Genomic DNA, 8,725 nt, shown 5'->3' on the forward strand with positions numbered 1-8,725 from the left:
GCACCACCCCCCCAGACACCCTTCTTCCAGGCAAGAATCCTCTCCTGCACCCATAACCCCTCCTGGACCCTGCACCCCAAGCTCCTGCCCCAGATTGTAAGCCCCTCCTTCATTCAAACTCCCTCAGACCCTACATTCCCTCCTGCACCCCAGTCCTCTATCCCAAGCTCTCTGCTACATCCCATCTGCTGCCCCAGATCCTGCGCCATCTCCGCAGAAGTGCAGCCCTTGATCACTTACCAAAAATCTTGGAGTGCCCCCCCACCATTAAAAATTATTACTTACACAATGAAAGGGAAGAAACCTTAAAATGCAGTCCATGAAAGCCAGTGTGCCAGATGTCTTCCTGTTTAAGCTAGCCAATGGGAGTTGCCAATGTTTTAAGCCCAACCTCTTTATCAGAGATAGGCACCTAAATCCAGGCTATAGGGAGGTGACTGGCTTCACTACTAATCAACCCATGGGAACGCATCTCATGGCTTAGCCACCTTTTCATACAAGGATGAGTTAGATGCCTGCCTCATTACATGCATGATTGCGATGCTATTGCCTGCCTTTTAACTCATAGCCCCTCACACACCTGAGATGCGGAAGACCCAAGTTCATGTCGTTGGCAGAGGGGGAGAAAGGAGATCCCTGTTCATATCCCTCCTCTAAACACTTCAGGGCAGGTGTTGGTGTGTAACGTCCTCCTGATTCATTCTCTCATTTATCCTCTGTGGAATAGCTTCAAGGGGAGATCGCGAGGGACTTCAGAATAGACTCACAGGGTTGGAAGATACCTCAGGAGTCACTGAGTCCAACCTCTGATAAAATCAGGAACAATCCCAACTAATTCATCCCAGCCAGGGCTTTGTCAAGCCAGGACTTAAAAACCTCTAAGGATGCAGATTCCACCATCTCCCTAGGTAAGTCATTCCAGAGCTTCACCACCCTCCTAGTGAAATAGATTTTCCTAATATCCCACTTGGACCTCCCCCACTGTAACTTGAGACCATTGCTCCTCGTTCTGTCTTCTGTCATGACAAGAACAGTCTCTTTCTATCCTCTCTGGTAGCTGAAGGCTGCTATCAAATCCCCCCTCACTCTTCTCTTCTGTAGACTAAATCCCTCAGCCTCTCCTCATAATTCATGTGCTCCAGCCACTTACTCATTTTTCTTGCCCTCCACTGGACTTTCTCAAGTGCATCCACATCCCTTCTGTAATGGGGGAACCAGAATTGGATGCAGTACTCTAGATCAGACCTTACCAGTCTCAATAGTCTATAGTGCAGGTGTTGAAACACTCTCCCGAGGGGTAAGATTTGAACAGGGACCCTCCTCTCCCCCTCTCCCAGTGAAGGTGAGTGTGCCAAATTCTGGGCTAAAAGTAGCATCCAGAATCCACCATACAATGAGGCAGCAGTGCATATGCCTAGAGGAAAAAACGTAGGCTGTTAGATACAGCATAAGGTGAGTGTTCTGTGGAAGTACTTATGGAACTAACAAGGTGTAGGAGCCTTCACAGATTCCACCCATCCCATGTTGTTTCATATGTGCTTCTGGCTGATGGTCTATGAGGGCAACATTTCAATGCTGAGAGACTAATCTATTGCACTGGGGCAGTGCCATGAAAAGACATATTAAACATTGAAGATGTTTACAGGCATGAAAATGAAGTAAGCTGTTGGGAAGTGTCTAGGCAGATGAAATGCAGAAGTGAAAGCAGCAGTATTAAGAATACTAATGTCACAGACACTAGTCTGATTCTTTTTGGTTTATGCAGACACAGAAAAGATCATCTCCCATCCTCGGAAAGGGCACCATTCTGAGAGTACCTGGGTATACTTGATTTTCACTGACTTAAGTCAAAGTCGCAGATGTCATTCCTTTGAAACTGGACTCTATATACTGCTAGGCTACGTCTAGACTGCAAGCCTCTTTCAAAAGGAGCTTTTTTGAAGGATACTTTTGAAAAAGCCTCTTTCGAAAAAGAGTGCATAGGCTACAACCAGTATTTTTTGAAAAAGCAAGCTGCTTTTTGGGATTTGGAACTATCAAATTTTTGAACTGCTCCGCTCCCGCACCGCTCCAGCACCAATAGTGACTGCTCTAGCTCTGCTCCGACTCCACTCCGCGCTCCGACTCAAATTAATTTTTAACAAAATAAAAAAGTGCATACAATAATTTTGAAAATACATTATTTTTATTCAGTTTTAAAACAATTTAAATGTCATCAACAGTGATACAAACTAGAATCATTCATAATTCAATCTGTAAAATATTATTGCAGCAATCAAGTTGTCTTTCATAGCCTGCTGCAGATCATTTAAAATTAACTTTAAAGCCGAAAACAGTCGCTCCACACTAGCTTGAGTTGTTGGCATGCTCGAAGCAATTCTACAGGCAGCCTGAATGCAGTGTGGGTAGCTGTGAATGGCCTCAAAAACAGACTTAACTTTTAGCCTACCAATAGACTCTATCGCTTCACAATCTTCCCAAAAGTTTCTCTCGAATAATGCTTCATTACAATTATGAATTGCAGAAACTCGCCGGCATCTTTCATGTTCTTTGTTCAGTCCATCCCAGATTGCCAACTGAAGAGTGTGAATACACCTCATCAGTTGGACTTTTGAGTTGTCCTCACGAAGCCATGTTGGAAGTATGAGGCTAGGGTCATTAACCCATTGTGCAGCAGCATCCATGTTGAGTTTGATTTCATCCATTCCTTTAGTTTATTCATCAGGAAAAATAGCTTCAGTTCTGTCCACATCCCTGTTCTCAGAGGTAGAAATAGTTTAGTTGTCCTTGCTGACATTTTTGACAGCACATGTCATGTTTGTTGCATTGTCAACGCAGATGCTCAGCACGTGCATTTCACTGATCCCAAATTTTTCTAAAATAGCTTTTACTTGACTTTTAACATAGGAAGAATTGTGATACCCTTCAGTGTCGATTATGTCCAAGGTTTTTACCACAGCTTTATCTTTTCCTTCTTCGTAGTACTGAGCATTGATTTCAAGGAAATTTCTGTTTCCACAGGTTGCCACATCCATTTTCAGGTAGCACAATTTTTGCTCCAAAGCTTTCCTGAGCTCTTCACAACCAGACTCAGCTGTGCTGACAACTAAATGACGAGTCGCATTGTGCCCCATCGAAATGTTAAGCTAACAACCCATTTCTCCTGCAATTTTTTGGAATCCTTTGTTCTTTTGCCTGAAGGTAGTGAGCAGTGTCAAACTCAAGCAAACCATTTCCATCAGCCCTTCATGGAAAGTATTGGCATCCATGGTGACTGTAACCTTTGAGGACTTCAAATATGAGTCAAGTTTTGTTTGCTCAATTTGGGTTTCTTTTCAGATGAAGCTCCACAAAAAATCTTTTCTCCAGGAATTTTCAAAGAGCCAGATAAACGTTGTTTAGCCACGTCAGCTTTCTGTTTTGCCTCATCTTCCTGGTCCTTTTTTGTAACCAGAGCCGCATAGTTTTCAGGATGGTTACATTTTACATGCCGCCAAAGGTTGAAACTTTTCACGGCACTTGCTTCACTTGTCTTGAAACTACATGGTTTGAGCTCGCCATTCACTTCTTTTTCCACCTTGCACGTTGCTGATTTCTTCTTTGCTTTTCCCAAAAGCCCAAATTTGGGCTTTTCAAATTCAAAAGTATAGATGTCGTTGAAATCCTTTTCTGTAAATCGGCTATCGATCATGGGGGGCAGATTTGATTTTTTTTTTGTTGAACCCATGGCCAAATCTTCTTGTGCTGCTACCGCATCCAAATGTTTCTTGTTATGATCTTCAAAAAGCAATGAACAAAAGCATTACATTTTTTTATAATGTACCTGCTTGTAATATCTTAACCACTTAAGATACTTCGAATTTATTTTGGATTTTCTAGACAAAAATGATCACATTTTCTTTTTACACAAAATTATTATTAAAGTATATTTTAATATTTTAACATGTTTCTTGCTGTTTTAACGAAGTAAGAAGTATTTTTAATATACATAATTAATATACATTTTTAGTTACAAATTGCAAATTAGTTTTTCTTATGAAATTTTGCATTAAAATATTGAAAATATTTTCCAAGTTTTTAATTAATATCTCAAACGCTTTAATATAGATATATCAATTAAATTTGGTATTTGCTGTAGCGTTAGTATGTGCTATCGCTGTTCTACAGAATTCATTGTTGGGAAGTAACAAGGCTACACGTTACAAGTTTGAAAATAAACACATACTAATCTAACTAATCTATGCGAGTACGTACTCACCTAACCTTGGCACAACGGTGGGAGCAGTCTGCAGTGTTGCTGGATGTCTGATAATTATCTGATTCTTTAATAAAACATATCTCCAAAAAACTTCGTAATTTTGTATCTGTACATTAAATCTTGATTTTGGCCGAAGTGAGAATAACTGATATATTATGTAAAGTGGTAAAGTAGGTGTAAAAATCAATTGTTATACAATCTGAAACTTTTTGGCACCATTAGGACTTTCTTGCTAAAATATCATTCATTTTGGATTGAAAATGAAAAAAACCTGGAGCAGTGGAGCAGTCAAGATTTTCTGTGCTCCGGCTCCGCTCCAGCTCTGGGGAAAAAACCTGCAGCTCTTGGAAAACCCGGGCTCCACTCCAAAACCCTGGCTTTTTCAAAAGAGAACACCCAGGCAGTCTGGATGCTCTCTTTCGAAAAAGCACAGTTTGCACTACATAGCACCTTTTTTCAAAAGAGCACTTTCAAAAAAAGGTGTTCTTCCTCGTAAAGCAGGGTTTTCCACAATTGAAAAAACTGCCACGTTTGTTTGATTTACTTTTGAAAGAACATGGCAGCAGTCTAGATGCAGGGGAAGTTTTTTTGAAAAAAGGCCACTTTAAAAAAAAAAAAAAACTGTAGTCTAGACACATCCCAATAGAGGCCCTGGTATGTAGAAACCCTGTTTTGGATAGCTAAGTAACTTTTATTAACTGGGTGACTATAAGAATGGCAAGTAGGTGTGTCATCATTTATGGAACTGCTTTTTCTCCAATCAGCTAAAATTATCAAGAAATCTAAAAACAGGTGAAAACAGCAAGTTTTCTTCTGGGAAGGCCTAGGAAGCTGGTAACTAGGTGCTAAGATTGAGAGGTTCTAATTACCTACCCAAATTTGAGCTGTTTCTGCAGTGTTCATCATGGTATGTTAATCATTGTCCAACTAAAATTAATCCTGGTAGCAAAGATGCGGAAATGGAGGGAAATGAGATCTGAAGGTTAATGTGCACAACTGTCATGGAAAGAAACAACAAAAAAGGAGACATGTGAGCATCAGAGAAGTTTCTATATACCACAGCCAGAAAATAGATGCACTTTCAGATTTCTATCATTCTAGACCAGTTACCATTTCTCGAAGAGAGGCCATATTTTGTGATGGTAAGATTGCCAACTCTCCCAACCGGATGAACTGGACATCATTTGCTGCAATGGTATCTGGGCATCTGGTCCAGGAGAGTTGGCAACCTTATGTGACTAAAGTCTACATTACCTCAAAGACTTCTGTTCGTGGCCAGTTTGGTATTAATGCAATATTTTGTCATGGGTGTACCATCTTCAGTATTTCATGCTAAGTTATGTGCCTAAAAACAGACCCAGATACACTGACGAGGATGAAATGTTTGCAGCTAAAAGCAGTAGATTAAACTCCCACTTCCAATCTGAATATAAGACTTCAACTGTGCATTAAAGAACATGGTAAAGAGAAGTTGTTGAATTGGAGAAGGGCAAACATAGCATCTATCTTTAAAAAGGGGAAGAGAGATGTAGGGTTGCCAACTTTCTGACAGAACAAAACCAAACACCTTTACCCCACTCCTTCACTAAGGCGCCGTTCTGCTCACTCCATCTATTGCTCACTCCCCTCCACCTACAGTCGCTCGCTCATTTCCACTGGGCTGGGGAGGATCCCTTTTCAAATTGGTGTTTAGTTGAAAACTGGACACCTAGCACTGTCCATATAGTATGTCAAGCAGTCTTCCACCCAAGTAGCACTTTCCCAGCGGCTGGTAGGGGAGCCCAGGCCCACCTACATCATTAAGTTCCCTCTCACAGACACTGTAACTAGCAACCATGATCTGGTTGGCTTAAGCTCTGGTCTTGTTGCTGTTTCTTTAGGCTCTTCTCTTCCTTTCTTTTAGATCCCATAACCATTTCATCCCCTCAAGTTCTTGCCAGAGCCTTTCTCTGGCCTTAGGGCAGGGATGAGGAACCTTTTTTAGGTTGGGGGCTGCTTCCCCACAGAAAAATCAGTCAGGTGGGGGGGGGGCAGTAGGGACTGGAGTACCAGAATAGGCTCCTCATTGCCAGGGGAAAGGAGCCCTGAGCCCCAGGGGGCCAGATCCAGGCAAGCCAGGGACCACATCTAGCCCCCAGGCCTTAGATTACCCACCCTTGCCTTAGGGCCTAGCCCCATTAAACTATCATTTGGAGATTTATGAGCAGATTTTCCAAACACCTGTCAGGAATGGTCAGCCTATATTAGCATATGGGCCAAGACTAGATGACCTTCTGAGGTGCCTTCCAGCCCTGCACATCTGTGAGTCTATAATTCTGAGGGTTTAAGTGGGACTTACCCTTAGTACTTGTGCTGGTACTCTGCACAACCGTGACTTTAACTCTAGAAGGACAAAAGAAACCTTCATGTAAGGTAGCTAAAGAACAAGCTGAAAAATAATGATAAAGGGTCAAGCTCAACCAACATTTTCTAAATATTCCAATGTAAATATTTCAGACACCAGTCAGCAAGAAGAAATAGATGATCATACCTTGGAAGCATGGCTCACGAGGATGGCAACCCACAAAGACACCATTTGTTCTGCAAATGTGAGTTTCTGGAATTTCATTTTTAGGAAGTTCAGGGCTGAAAAGCAAATCATTTTTGGAGGCTCATCAATAATTTCAGTCACTCTTGATTTTCAAGAAGTTGCCACTTTGTCAGACTTGGCAGATGGAGTTGATTCAACATTGTGTTAATGAGTTAAGCACCAGGTGAACATGTAAAGGTATGAGGCACTGCCACAAGGCTCCTTTGAATTGGTAACAAATGTTCTTATTTCTTCACACGACATCTGACATATGGTACAAGCACCGATGATTAGCCTGAAGTTACAGGAGACTTGTTGTATTGACATAGTCAAAAGAAAAATTGAGGGCTGTGATGCTGATTGGAGTGCTACAAAGCAAGTGTTTGCCTGGGCTGCTGACTGTAGGTGAATATATCCAATAGGATTGTTATGAAAATCCAGTTTCTTGAAAACATTAAAACTTCACTGAGCTGCAGAGAAATGTACAGTTTTATAACAGACTGGAGCTGCTAAAATTTCATTGACTTTAGTATTGACATCATAGCTCATACTGAGCACAAATGGGAACTCTTTTCTTGTGGGAGGAAGGCAAATGTAAGGCAAATGTGCAAACTACATTAAAGAAAGGCACATTATTATTATTTGATTTTTCTCAGCAGTAGAGGGACACAGCGAAGGTACTAGGGACATTTAATAAACTTCACTGTAGAGGACTAAAACAACACTGAGTCCGGTGACACCTTAAAGGCTAACACATTTATTAGGTCATAAGTTTTTGTGTGATCCAACCTTTTTCTTCAGATGCTTGAAGAGAAAGAAAGGAAGGGATACAGAGATGGGTGTAGTATATTGGTGAGTGGACGTGACTCACTTCCAGCAGTGATGAGGTAAGAGTACCTGTAAGGGACTTCTTGTAATGAGAGTCATTCCATGTGTCTATTTAGACCTCTTCTAATGGTGTCAAATTTCTATATGAATTTCAGCTCAGCAGTTTCGAATTCCAGTCAGTTCTTGAAGGATTGGTGCCTAAAAATGGCAACTTGAAAGTTAGTAACTGTGTGTCCAGAGAGGTTAAAGTGCTTCTTCCGTTTTTTGTATGTTACTGTTCTTGATGTCTGATTTGTGTCCTTTTATTTTTATTTGTAGAGACAGTCCAATATGTCTAATTCACATGGCAATGGGGCATTGCTGGCTCATTATGGCATATATATATCACATTAACAGATGTGCATATGAACAAGCCTCCCTAGACAATTTATTCCAATATTTAACCACTCTGACAGTTAGGAAGTTTTTCCTAATGTCCAACCTAAACCTCCCTTGCTTCAATTTAAGCCCATTGCTTCTTGTACTATCATCCAAGATAGTATCCTATCTTGCCGAGGAGAACATTTTTCTCCCTCCTCCTTGTAACACCATTTTAGATACTTGGAAACATTTATCATGTCCCCTCTCAGTCTTCTCTTTCCTAAACTAAACAAGCCCAATTTTTTCACTCTCCCCACATAGGTCATGTTTTCTAAAACTTGAATCATTTTTGTTGCTCTTCTCTGGACCTTCTTCAATTTCTCCATCTTTCTTGAAGTGTGGTGCCCAGAACTGGACACAATATTCCAATTGAAGCCTAATTAACACAGAGTAAAGTGGAAGAATTACTTCTCATGTCTTGCTTGCAACACTCCTGTTAATGTAGGGATTGGATGTTATTATGCCCTAATGAATTTGTTAGTCTGTAAGGTTCTACCAGACTCTTTGTTGTTTTGCTGAAAAAAACTAACATGGCAACTTCTTTGAAACCTGTATAGTCCAGTTACTTGTCTATATTAAAATTTCTAAGCACAAGGAACTCTAATAGAGAAGTATGGACTCAGCTGATATTAATAATGTCAAATTCCCTC

The 8,725-nt window shown here is 40.8% G+C and overlaps 1 long non-coding RNA gene across 2 annotated transcripts; it reads right to left on the minus strand.

The window, feature by feature from the left end:
• Positions 1-2,175: 2,175 nt before the first annotated feature.
• On the minus strand, positions 2,176-7,431 carry LOC112546134 (uncharacterized). 2 transcript variants are annotated; one of them, XR_016347581.1, is made up of 4 exons: positions 6,789-7,431; positions 6,597-6,640; positions 5,132-5,254; positions 2,176-3,777 (listed from the first exon to the last, which is right to left on the minus strand). It is a non-coding gene; the product is annotated as an uncharacterized LOC112546134 (long non-coding RNA). The 2 variants fall into 2 exon arrangements; XR_016347580.1 differs by having other exon boundaries at positions 2,176-5,254.
• Between the last annotated feature and the right edge of the window lie 1,294 nt (positions 7,432-8,725).

This window comes from Pelodiscus sinensis, chromosome 20 (genome assembly GCF_052426305.1).
Source record: "Pelodiscus sinensis isolate ZL-2025 chromosome 20, ASM5242630v1, whole genome shotgun sequence".
In the NCBI taxonomy this organism is placed as follows: Eukaryota; Metazoa; Chordata; order Testudines; family Trionychidae; genus Pelodiscus; species Pelodiscus sinensis.